This window comes from Coregonus clupeaformis, chromosome 27, assembly GCF_020615455.1.
Source record: "Coregonus clupeaformis isolate EN_2021a chromosome 27, ASM2061545v1, whole genome shotgun sequence".
Taxonomy (NCBI): Eukaryota; Metazoa; Chordata; class Actinopteri; order Salmoniformes; family Salmonidae; genus Coregonus; species Coregonus clupeaformis.
The window spans coordinates 25,467,795-25,481,795 of record NC_059218.1 but is presented as its reverse complement, the minus strand read 5'-3'; the positions used below and the strand labels follow the sequence as shown (position 1 = coordinate 25,481,795).

At 41.8% G+C, this 14,001-nt stretch overlaps 1 protein-coding gene across 2 annotated transcripts in view; it reads right to left on the bottom strand.

Moving 5' to 3' along the window:
- The window catches only part of LOC121541681 (regulator of G-protein signaling 3-like), a 221,258-nt gene extending 210,378 nt beyond the window's left edge, over window positions 1–10,880 (bottom strand). The window contains exon 1 of one of the 2 annotated variants that reach the window (XM_045208104.1): window positions 10,824–10,880. The gene's annotated coding sequence lies outside the window, so the exon portion shown is untranslated. Of the gene's footprint in view, window positions 1–10,259; window positions 10,471–10,823 lie in introns of those variants that run through there. The other variant, XM_041850910.2, reaches the window with a different exon arrangement.
- Between the last annotated feature and the right edge of the window lie 3,121 nt (window positions 10,881–14,001).

The following is a 14,001-nucleotide window of genomic DNA, read 5'->3' as shown; positions in this document are numbered from 1 at the left end:
AAAGTATTTAGTCAGCCACCAATTGTGCAAGTTCTCCCACTTAAAAAGATGAGAGAGGCCTGTAATTTTCATCATAGGTACACGTCAACTATGACAGACAAATTGAGAAAAAAGAATCCAGAAAATCACATTTTAGGATTTTTAATGAATTTATTTGCAAATTATGGTGGAAAATAAGTATTTGGTCAATAACAAAAGTTTCTCAATACTTTGTTATATACCCTTTGTTGGCAATGACACAGGTCAAACGTTTTCTGTAAGTCTTCACAAGGTTTTCACACACTGTTGCTGGTATTTTGGCCCATTCCTCCATGCAGATCTCCTCTAGAGCAGTGATGTTTTGGGGCTGTCGCTGGGCAACACGGACTTTCAACTCCCTCCAAAGATTTTCTATGGGGTTGAGATCTGGAGACTGGCTAGGCCACTCCAGGACCTTGAAATGCTTCTTACGAAGCCACTCCTTCGTTGCCCGGGCGGTGTGTTTGGGATCATTGTCATGCTGAAAGACCCAGCCACGTTTCATCTTCAATGCCCTTGCTGATGGAAGGAGGTTTTCACTCAAAATCTCACGATACATGGCCCCATTCATTCTTTCCTTTACACGGATCAGTCGTCCTGGTCCCTTTGCAGAAAAACAGCCCCAAAGCATGATGTTTCCATCACCATGCTTCACAGTAGGTATGGTGTTCTTTGGATGCAACTCAGCATTCTTTGTCCTCCAAACACGACGAGTTGAGTTTTTACCAAAAAGTTATATTTTGGTTTCATCTGACCATATGACATTCTCCCGATCCTCTTCTGGATCATCCAAATGCACTCTAGCAAACTTCAGACGGGCCTGGACATGTACTGGCTTAAGCAGGGGGACACGTCTTGCACTGCAGGATTTGAGTCCCTGGCGGCGTAGTGTGTTACTGATGGTAGGCTTTGTTACTTTGGTCCCAGCTCTCTGCAGGTCATTCACTAGGTCCCCCCATGTGGTTCTGGGATTTTTGCTCACCGTTCTTGTGATCATTTTGACCCCACGTGGTGAGATCTTGCGTGGAGCCCCAGATCGAGGGAGATTATCAGTGGTCTTGTATGTCTTCCATTTCCTAATAATTGCTCCCACAGTTGATTTCTTCAAACCAAGCTGCTTACCTATTGCAGATTCAGTCTTCCCAGGCTGGTGCAGGTCTACAATTTTGTTTCTGGTGTCCTTTGACAGCTCTTTGGTCTTGGCCATAGTGGAGTTTGGAGTGTGACTGTTTGAGGTTGTGGACAGGTGTCCTTTATACTGATAACAAGTTCAAACAGGTGCCATTAATACAGGTAACGAGTGGAGGACAGAGGAGCCTCTTAAAGAAGAAGTTACAGGTCTGTGAGAGCCAGAAATCTTGCTTGTTTGTAGGTGACCAAATACTTATTTCCACCATAATTTGCAAATAAATTCATTAAAAATCCTATAATGTGATTTTCGGGATTTTGTTTTCTCAATTTGTCTGTCATAGTTGACGTGTACCTATGATGAAAATTACAGGCCTCTCTCATCTTTTTAAGTGGGAAAATTTGCACAATTGGTGGCTGACTAAATACTTTTTTTCCCCACTGTAAATGTTATGGCTGAACCATAGGGGCTAATCTGAGCTGAGTGTGAGAAATTATGTTTGGATCAAATTAAAAACATTCTGAAGACTAAACAAGTAAACAAGATTAAACTGAGATTATAAAATAAAACAATTTTATGTGATTGAATTTCTCGCACACATGCACACACACTAATGCACTCCCCTTCTCTCTCTCTGACCCTGTGTGAGGCAGTTTTAAAATGTGGCTGTGAATTGGAGCTGTTGGGAGAGCAGCCTCTGCATATTGACAGTACACTCTTGTGTCCCTCTTAGGGCAATGTACATCTGGTTGAGGGAAGCTTTGAAAAGGACCCATTGTCACAAACGTCTCTTTCTCCCCATCAGGGAATTCTACCTCTAGTAAAAGCGGTCAATGCAGAGGCTGCACCAGAGAGAGAAAGAGAGCAAGAGAGCACAAAATGGGACAAACACCAAATTGAGACTCTGCATGCAGAAATCTGCAAAAAAATATCCTCAGTGTACAACGTAAAACACCAAATACTGCATGCAGAGCAGAATTAGGCTGATTCCCGCTAATGATTAAAATCCAGAAAAGAGCCGTTAAATTCTACAACCACCTAAAAGGAAGCAATTCCCAAAACATCCATAACAAAGCCATCACCTACAGAGAAATGAACCTGGAGAAGAGCCCCCTAAGCAAGCTGGTCCTGGGGCTCTGTTCACAAACACAAACAGACCCCACAGAGCCCCAGGACAGCAACACAATTAGACCCAACCAAATCATGAGAAAACAAAAATATATTTACTTGACACATTGGAGAGAATTTACAAAAAAACTGAGCAAACTAGAATACTATTTGGCCCTAAACAGAGAGTACACAGTGGCAGAATACCCGACCACTGTGACTGACCCAAAATTAAGGAAATCTTTGACTATGTACAGACTCAGTGAGCATTGCCTTGCTATTGAGAAAGGCTGCCGAAAGCAGACCTGGCTCTCAAGAGAAGACAGGCTATGTGCACACTGCCCACAAAACGACAGAGAGGACGAGAAAACACATTAACCACCAGTGCCTTGGACAAAATAACCCATCAGTTGCTTAGGCACGCATTAACTGTCAAGAGGTCTAATTACCAGGATGTGAAGGGTGAACCCTGTGCACTGGGTAAATCAAGGGAAAATAGGACACGAAAACATGCAGGCAAACGCAGAGAGATGAAATGAAACAGCATTTCCCCCGGAGCCCAAAGTCACAGCTATACACCAGAGAAAATAATCAAGGAAAGCACACACAGACAAAATGACGGTCGGGATGAAATGCAATTTGGTTATGGTTGGGTTGACTGCACAAAAACAGTCCACTCTGAACCAAAAGCTGGGGAGCTGAAAGCGACTCGAAGATGATGACACCCACAAGAGCAAACAGATAGATGAACGTAACGTAGCAGATGCACAAATGAACGACAGAGAGACAGACAGGCAGGGTTTGTGCCCAGCCAAACTAAGGGTGACTGACTCATCATGCCACACGGGATGACACAATGCGACAGGGACATTTAGGGCGACCGGGCGGACAGCAGCCTTTGTGATTGGCTTGATTCGGTTTTACATACTGTACTGTGATATTATAGATATTGGAAGATGGCACTACCTTGACGCTATGAAAGGCAACCAATAAAAACATTTATATAGGCCTAAACATTATATTGTTAAAAGGGACAGCTGAAAGCAAGTGAGAAAATGTGACACAGGTGAAAACAGGTTTGAAAGTGATGAAGAGAGACAGACAAATGAGACATCAGGGAGACAAAGAGGAAGGGAGTGGGTAAAGTGAGAGAGACTGAGCGAGGAGTCTTGGGTTCGGTGTCTCACTCCCTTGGGAACATGGCACATGGACATGACATCATCACCAACAGGAGTTTAGCCATTGGCGATCCCTAGACTGACTCCATAGAAACGTTGGGGGATGAAATGCAGATTCTCCCTGATGAGCCTAGTTGGTTCCAGGTCTAACAGTCAGCTTACAGACATCAGCTTAGTGTTTTTATTATACAAAAACAAAACAAAAAGTACAACATATTTAAGGAAGTTTTTATATAGATACATATGGGAGGATAAAATATGAGAGCCTAGATGATGATGATGGTTGGAGAAACAAAACAAAACAATGGTTGAGTTTTATGTATTTGATAGTTCAACAGGGCAGGAAGTGGACATAGGAGAGAACAGAGGAGAGGAAGTGACCTATTAGGCTGGGAGATTTCACTTTGGATCAACTGGACAGTAGCCTGAGGCTTGTGTTACCCTTTAGTCAGAGTAGCGTAAGTATACACATCAGTGCAAACCTGAGTCATATATACACTCTCTCTCTCTCTGTTTTTCTCTCTCTCTCTCTCTCTCTCGCACACACACAACCACACGCACGCACACACACACACACACACAAATAAATAAACAAACACACACACAGTCTCCCCACAGCAGGTGGAAAGAACCAACTCATTGAACCTCTTCTGATTGAACTAATTTGTGGTAACACCTTTGACATGTGTGGACACACCAGCTCTATGTGACACAGGGGAGATATTATTGATGCTTGACATTTACTATAATTTCATATAAATATCTAATCTGCAGATTTAAAGGCATTTCAAGCCATCTGTTAAAGGCCAGCAACAAAACAATCTAATAAAATGCAGTAGAAGGTCTCATGTATTTCAGTAAGTGTGAAATATCAATTTAATATGGTTCCCTGTGTTGTTGTCTAGAGCAGAGATGGCCAACTTTGATGTGGGTGGGGGCCACAAAAAATCTGAACTCATCATGGGTGCCGCAGTGGCTCATGGGTCTGCATGTCCGCATCCATACCCACACATGTCGTCAGAGCTGGCCCCAGCTTTTTGGGGGCCCTAAGCAAACCAAATTCGACACATTTTGCCATGTGGCGTAATTTTTTTCTTTGCAGTTTTAAAACAAGTTTGCTGCAATTCTACTCATTTTGCCATGGGGCGGAGAGAAATGTTTGCAGTTTTTAATATGATATCTGAGTGAGAGTGACTGACAAAATCAATGGGGGCCCCCCCGGTCGGTAATTAGACCATGATTACTATAAGTTTAGATAGCTGGCCGCTAGACTAATTTACCAATCTGAAAAAACTAGAGAAAAACTGCTGATGCACAACCAAATTATATTCTACCTTGTACCCATGTTTGTCCCCTGTAATTACGTGCCTTTCCTTGTTTGCTGAAATCCATACTTCTTTAACAAACGTTAATCAAGTACAACCACTAACCGTTTGCTCATTGCTGTTGCTCTAAGATGGCAACTCAGAGCAAATGTGCCAATTGAATCTCAACAAGGAAACAATCGGTGGTGGTTGTATTTGATTAATGTTTATTGAAAAAGTATGGTTTTCAGCAAACAAAGAGAACAAACACAGAGGACAAACATAGGTACAAGGTAAGTGTTATATAATTGATGAACTTTGGGGGAGGTCTCTAATTTAACTATTCTCCTATTTGTTTAAAATACAATTTTGTACTACTACAGTGGTAAATATTAAAATAAAAGATTATTCCAAATTAAACAAACACCCCCGCCTCTCTGTCATGGTTTAAACCAGTGACAGTTGGTTCAGGTTCTTTCAATCGCATTAATCTCTCTAGTCCGCCTGTCTGCCTCTGTCTTGAGCTTTCGCTGGCAAACTTGCAACATTCTTTCAACTGGGCCCTCAGTTTCCTGCACCGATGAGCTCGGGACAGACACAGCTGTATTTGCGACCCGTATTTCAGCCCCTTTTTAGGCGTCACGACTTTTCTTTTTACAAAAAAGGTCAATTTGTCAGCAAGACGTGTCAATTAATTCAGGCTACAAGAGTGTAGGTGCACAGTGCACTGTTTGGATGCTGGAATTATTTCGGCATGGACGACGAACGTGCGCAGGTATAGCCTGCTTTTTGAGGTGATTTGTTTGACAATCAGATGAAAACACCTTGACTGGTTGTGTTCATGACACATTAAAAGGTAATACATGTTTACCATTAAAATACATGTCTTTTTACTATAAGGCCCATAAAAAAAATACAGACCCCCCGAATGTCACGGTATAATTCGCACTCTGGTGTTGATTGTGATCTATGATGGATTGCCACAGGCAAAATTCAGATGAATCTTTGTCATTACTCTTGTGCTCACAATGCCAGCAGAAATATGAAGCCAACGCTATGCCTTTTCTGACTATAGGGAAGTGGGTTGGGTAGGTGTGTAAATGTTTCAGCACTTCAGGGGAGGAGAGTGTGTGTGCATGCGTGATTGCGTGTCTACTCACTGCATACAGACGACACACTTTCATCCACACTCTCAACTGCTGTATGGGCACATGTGTAGACCATCTGACCTAACAATGTTTGAGGGAAGTGCACTAGACATGATTAAATGCACAAACACATACAGGTCCCTTTGTGTCAGTTTTAAATACTCCAGCTATCCTGGAGAGTGAGAACACTCATGACAAACAGACACACACACACACACACACACGTACAAACACACACACATACAGACACACACGCATCTAACACTCCTCTGAAAGACTGCCCTCCACATTTACGCAATGTTATGTCCATCATCATAAAACACACACACAGTCATATAAACTCTCACACACACTAACACACTTAAACAGACCTTCCTCTACACATACATGCACCCAACACTCCAAAAAGCATAAAGGGTAGTCCATTCTCCTCTATACTGTACATCCACTACTCTCCACCTTCAAAGTGTATGTAGGAGATTGTGGGTGGGAGCTTATGTGGTGTACATTACCTAGACCTGCTGTCTAACCCATTGGAGAAGATGTTGAAAACATCTGCAATAGAATGTGTTCACCAGACCAAAAGGTGCTGTGATCTCGCTCACTCCCTGAGAAGTGCTTAAATTAGCCTTTTAAATGCAAGGCTGGTACCCTGGCCAATTATGCTAACAGTCTGGCCCATGTCAATGTGCACTCATGCGGAAGGGAAGGGAAGAGCAGCGCTTTCACGTGCCGCACCACCAGGGTTGGGTAGGTTACTTTCTAAATGCAATCCGTTACTTTTTATAGTTACCTGCCCAAAATTGTAATCAGTAATGTAACTTTTGGATTAGCCCTACTCCCTAAAATATATCTGATTACTTTCAGTTACTTTTGGATTACTTTCCCTTTAAGAGGCAATAGAAGAAGACCCAAAGGATCCATCAAATGCATTTGGTGATCTGATTACAATATTTTAGCTGGTACAGTTTACAGTTACCGTTTTAAAAAAAATAGAATAACATGTAACTAATTACATGTCATCCGTTACCCCTCAACCCTGCGCGCCACCACATACTCAGAGCAGAGCATGCTGGATCAGGAGGGCGATTGGGCAGCACTGTGTCTGTAGTCCAATTACAGAGCAGCAGAGACCCAATACTGATGCTATGAACCTATTGTGTAGCTGCAATAGCATTGACATGAATTTAAAGCAGGGGAATATGGAGAAAAATAGGCTTGCAGTATGACTCTGTAGGGGGAAGAAAACTTGCATCATCTGTAGTGTATTTGGTCTTAGATTTGTCTCACAGTTTGAAACTTTTGTGTTACATTAGTGCAGGTACTCACATACCTTTTGCTGCTCTCAGGTAGCCTAATTCTTAATTTGAATATTCCTATTAGTATTCATTGCTAAAGACACACACATGACAGCAGTGTCAGAGATCATGCTAGCTCTCTCAGATGATCCTGGCTCACTTCACAAAAAAAGTAAAACAATTAAAGCAGTCACGGCTGTCCAATTACAAGCCTGATCAGCGGCCTATCATTTAGTCATGCAACTCACAATCACAGCTGAAATGTCTGAAACCTTCCTCTGTGATGTCTGCCGGAGCCCTACAGGGTGACTGACTGGAAATTTGACAGAATTGTGGTTGAGTTAAAAGCGCGTGTTGTGTCTCTGTATTACTCACAGCCATCAGAGCTGTGGGATTGACACACTGGGGTCAGAAACAACATGTTTCCCTTCATCTTTTTCACTCTGTCCTTATCTCTCACCTCTCTCTCCCTCCCTCTCACCTCACTCTCTCTCTCTACATTTCTCTCTCTCTCTGTGTCTCTTAGTCTGTCTTGGCATGGCAAAAAATAAATGGCATGGCCTTATTTTAAGATATAAGACAAACTAAATGAACATAACCATTATCTAAAAAAAATCTCACTCTCTGAAATGTTCAATCCATCCTTGTTTATGTAATATCATTGTTTATAAACATGTCTTATCCTTCTCTGACAACGATGTCTAATCCTTCTCTGAAAACGAAAGGATCCACCTATAAAGACATGTCCATCTGCTGTTTCTGCCTTACCTAAGCCATTACTTGATTTGTTTTGAGCAAAACATGAATGCATACAGGTTAACTGCCCAAATCCTTGATTTGGTTTGACGCACTGCAGGTTTAATTGAATAAAGCACTCGTTTTTCACAGCTCTCAAAGAGATATGAGCAGCTTGGACAGTTATCTAACAGCAACGCAAGATTAACATCCAGAGCCTTCATTCCTTATATAACGTATATAGTAGAGAGCCAGGCTTATGTAAATTGGATCCCAATTTCCATATTGCTCATTGGATGGACAGATGCTCCTGTCTTTGTTGGTTTGGCTGCCTAGAAGGCGCTGTGTGTGTGAAGCTACTGTATAGACAAGCAGTGGTTCTATTCTACCATATTTGAGTAGGCTAATGCTCACCCATAGCGTAACTGAACAATGAACAGTGCTGGCAGATGACACTGCTATATTGAGATGGCTGTAATGGCCCCTGGGCCTTTGCTCTAACATGGGTCCTGGGCCAAGGAGATCAGGCAAGGTTACATGGCACACTACAACACTGCATAGGGCAACACTGGGACCATTTACATTTAAGTCATTTAGCAGACACTCTTATCCAGAGCGACTTACAGTTAGTGAGTGCATACATTTTCATACTGGCCCCCCATGGGAATCAAACCCACAACCCTGGCGTTGCAAGCGCCATGCTCTACCAACTGAGCTACACGGGGACCAGTGCTCTGTCAAACCAGATGTACCCCACAAATCCGCTCCACTTCCTGCTTTATGTTCATTAACCACAGAATGGGGAACATTACTGTTCACTCCCTGTGCAACAAGGGGTAGACCTTTCTGGTTTTTAAAACCAAATATTTCAAATATCATCCGCTGTGTAAGGTGTTATGTCAAGCTGAATGTGTGATAAAAAAGGCTTTCCATTCATTTGGTATACAACAAATGACGTGTAAGAGACAGCAAAAGAGGCGGATAAAAAATTAAGTTAATGAGTGAGAGAGAGGGTGAGAGAGAAGGGAGATAGAAAGATAAAGAGATTGAGAAAGAAAGAGAGAGAAAAGAACAGGACATGGATGAGAGAGTTAATGTGGGACAGAAAAGAGGGTGAGAAGAAAGATAGAGGCAGGCTACAATAGACACAGACCTAATGAATTGGATTTGCCCAATCCCATGTCCGTGCGTCTGGTTGGAATAGGGTGTAGTTGCCCTACATTCAACCAGATGCCATCAGCATTACAACACAGTAGCGAATCAGCACTGATGTAGGATACACACATGCACACACACACACACACACACACACACACACACACACACAGACAGACAAAACACAGACTGGCTTTGATATGAAGAGTTAGTTCACACACTGTTTCACACACAATACACAAACTCACGCACGCACACACACACACAAACAACATGTACTCATATATATTGATATGATAAGATGGCAATGGGTCAGACAACACATTATTCAATATGGAGGAAACATTCAGGAATTGAGGAGCATGTTTGTCTGGTCTATAGATTTATTTAATATCTTATCTGATTTATTCAATGTGAGTAAATAAAGAATATATCAAAACATAGGCCTTTATAGAACACTGAGTGTAGCTCTTATCGTCATGTCTCATCATCTGGATTAGTGATGGGTTTTGTGGCCTATCCTTACTCTAGCATTGTAGCTTTTAGATTCATTTCATTCCATCAGCTTCAGACTGAAGGAATTTTTTCCCATCTCACCCGTGGGCATGGGTCCAAGCAGCCTCATGCCATTGTCAGAACACAAATACTTTCTAACGAGCACTAACAGTCTGAAGTGACAACTGCCCCAGTTCTTATCAGACAGCCATTATTGCATGAGATAATCCGAGTCCAGCCTATCAGGGCCAATGAGCGTGGTTACTATTTTATTGGATCAATCTTAATCTGAGAGTTTTAAATGCAAATATGAATTACACATGACACACCATTACTAACACTCTCTCTCTCTCTCTCTCTCTCTCTCTCTCTCTCTCTCTCTCTCTCTCTCTCTCTCTCTCTCTCTCTCTCTCTCTCTCTCTCTCTCTCTCTCAGTCACACACACACAAACCAATACAATAAAGAGAGACAGAAGAGAGACAGAAGAGAGACAGAGTGAAAGTGAGAGAGAGAGAGAGGGAAAGAGAGAGAGAGAAAGAGAGAGGGAGAGAGAGAGAGAGAGAGGGGGACAGAGAGGAGAGACAAAAAAAGAGGGACAGAGAGAGAATGAACACTAAAACCCATGAAATAAGCACTTCTTTCTACATATATAAAAAAGCCCTGCCTAATAATAATCCATCAACAACACTCACCTACTCCAGGCTGCTCAGGGGGCAGGCACTCAAAGGCATAACTCCTCTATAGTCCACCAGAACCAAGGTGAGAGAGCATAGGCAGGTGAGAGAGAGGGAATAGTCACTCTTCTCCACAGATAACAAGAAAGATGGACAGAGTGTGGAGGAAAGAATGAAAGTAAAGAGCAGTGTGTGTGCAGCTCTACAGTTCCACTCCGGCACGCAGTACGATCACAGAGCTCTTTCCAACCACTCTGACGCTGAGCGCTTGTCCAGCCCCCTCCTCCCTCCTCTCTACCTCTTTCGCTCTCCGAATCCCTCACTCCCTTAATCCCGATTTCCCCCCCACCCACAACCTCCCGACCCAGAATGATAAACCCTTCAGATATTCCCAGCTGCGATCCCGGCGCAGTCTGCACACACACACACATACACACACACACATGTAACACACACACGTAACACACACACGACATACCTCCTGGATATACCTATAATCATACATTTAAACACTCACACATACAGTTCATACATACTGTAACACAAGTACACAGATATAGAATGGCTAGATTATCCACTGACCGGTGGTGTGTTGTTGGGGTCGTTGGGAATGGGAGGACACTCTCAGGTGCTTGGTCTTCCCCAGCTCCTCCCCCAGTAGGTAATACCAGCCCCTGACCTCCTACAGCAGACAATACAACACAACAACAACCACACTGTTAGAATCAGGAGGACAGAGGAAGGGAAGAGAATATGTGTATTTGCATTTGCATTTGAAAGAGAACGAGAGCTGTCTGGGTTAGAGGCTATTCTGGCTGGGGGACTCACTATAACATAGCAACGGTCATTGAAATTAAAAAAAAGATAAAGATAAAACACCAGGTAAAAAACCTAGGTGTTATTTTAGATTCTGAACTCAATTTCGAATCACACATTAGGAATGCGACCAAAATAGCTTTTTACCACCTGAGGAACATTGCCAAGGTGCGGCCGTTTCTCTCTCAGGCTGATACAGAGAGACTCATCCATGCTTTTATTATAAGCAGGCTTGACTACTGTACCAGTACCCCCAGTATATAGCCTCCCTACTGTTATTTTATTTTACTACTGCTCTTAAAAAAAATGTTACTTATCTTTTTTTTACTTAAAACTTAAAACTGCATTGTTTGTTAAGGGCTTGTAAGTAAGCATTTCACCTGTTGTATTCCGCGCATGTGGCAAATAAAATTTGATTTGTCTGGTCTACCCAAGAAAGCCATTTGTCAACTGCAAAACATACAGAATGCTGCAGCACGGGTACTGACCAAGACCAGACGGAGAGCACACATTACACCGGTTTTAAGGTCTCTGCACTGGCTGCCTGTAAGTTTTAGAATTAATTTTAAGATTATTCTATTGGTTTTTAAATCAATCCACGATTGTGCACCCCAATACATGTCAGACATGCTTTTAAGTTATGTACCCAGCAGGTCCCTCAGGTCCTCTGGCACTGGCATTTTAACTATCCCAAAGCCTAGGACCAAGAGGCATGGAGAGGTAGCCTTTAGTTACTATGCCCCCAGCCTCTGGAATAGCCTGCCAGAGAACCTGAGGGGGGGGCGAAACTATGGATTTCTTTTTAAAGATCTTAAAACACACCTTTTTAGCTTTGCTTTTCCTTTGGGGGCTTTTTAGTCGTTCAGATTTTATTGTTATTCTTTTGTTTTTTATCCGCTTATGTTTGTTGTGTAGTAAATACACATTGTGTTGCATTCCATTTCTGAAATGTGCTGTATAAAAAAAGTTTGATTTGATTTGATTTAAAAGGTTTTAAAAACAATGATAATAAATGCAACAGTTTGAAAATAGATGAAGATACTCCAAACTTTTAGAATTTGTATAATCCATCAGATAATGACTGAACATAAAGCATTTTACTGCCACGGAGTTCAGGGATTTTGGTGGGAATTGAATTATTCAATTTATTGTCACATTTCTTTTATTTTTTCTTAGAATGCACTCATATATACATTTCCTTATTTTATCAGGTATTTTGTAAATATTTTGTGTTCAAATAAATAAAAAGATGTGTCTCATTTTCATAAAAACACCAGGTAGGTATATTTGCATATATTAATATATTAACATAAATGGATGGAACAGGGCTGCAACCACCAAACATTTGCTCTATCTACCCTACCAACACTCCCCTGCACTGTCTAGACTGCCTCATTAATTACTGTTGTTGTTGTCACTTTCTCTTGGATAATTCAATAGCAAGATACCCCCTTGGCTCTAGATTACACCTATCTATACACACTTTACATGTTTGCGAGATCAGACATAATATCACTATAATCCGAGTGTTCATTTTCGGAAGTTGCTTTCATTTCAGTGCATCTAATTTGTAAACATTTCAATTAATTTGTGAACATTTCAATGATACGGACATATTCAATCTCTCCCTATCCCAGTCTGCTGTCCCCACTTGCTTCAAGATGTCCAACTGGTCACATTCAGGACATAATGTTGTAAGGACTGTTTGTGCAAAATGTTTCTGTGAAAGAACAGCGTGGACAGCTCAAACGCTGACTGTTGTGTCAATCAAAACTAGACGTTCTAAATAAGTGTTCTAATCACACCGTTTTTAAGCGTACGCTGCAGGGACCACTGTAGAATGATCACAAACGTGTGTTGGTATGTGTCATAGGGTTAAAAGCATGGGAATTGGTTAATAACGTTATTTTACGTACCAGGCATTTTTTTCCAATCCCACAAGAAAAGCAACAAAGCACATATGCAAGGCCTTCACTGTCACTCAGTAACTTGTTCTAGTGTCTGCCTGCCTGCCAGCTGAAAATCTTTGCCAGTTTGTGTGTGTAGGCTACCTGCCCCCCTCCCGCTGAATCATAGTAGCCTACTGATGTTACAAGTGTGATTCAGAGAGAGATTTTTAATTAGAGAAGAATGGATTAACATTTTCAACACTACTTAAGTGTCACGCCCTGACTTATGGGACTCTGGTATGTTGAGTCAGGGTGTGGAGTTCTATGTTGTATTTTCTATGTTCTCGTTCTAGGTGTTGTATTTCTATGTTTGGCCGGGTGTGATTCCCAATCAGAGACAGCTGTCGCTCGTTGTCTCTGATTGGGGATCATACTTAGGCAGCCTGTTTGTATCATTAGTTGTGGGATCTTGTTCCGTGTAGAGGCTTGTATTTGTGTTTAGCCTGAGGACTTCACGTTATGTTGTTTTTGTTCGTGTGTTTATCTTTATAATAAACATGTATGCATTTCACGCTGCGCCTTGGTCTGACCCATCCTTAAACGAACGTGACATTAAGAATAATATAGTTATCATGTTTCACATTGGATTTATTAACTACAAAAAGGTAAGATGTGTTTTTATTTTAATTCTGGTGCCGCTCTGCACAAACAAGCTCGTTAGCTAGCTAGCTAGTTAGTTTTGGTCCTACGTTAAAACAACTGTCTGAAGTTCAAAGACATTCAAAGTTCCTTCATACAAGCTGGCCCACCATAGATATAATTCTGTGGGCATAATTCAGATAAATCTGGTCATAACAACAAGATACCCAGCTCTTCAAAGCAAGAATCCTCCTCCACTCTCTCTTGCTCTCTCCCAACCCGCATCTTGTGCCCTATACTTACAGTGGGGAAAAAAAGTATTTAGTCAACCACCAATTGTGCAAGTTCTACCACTTAAAAAGATGAGAGAGGCCTGTAATTTTCATCATAGGTACACGTCAACTATGACAGACAAA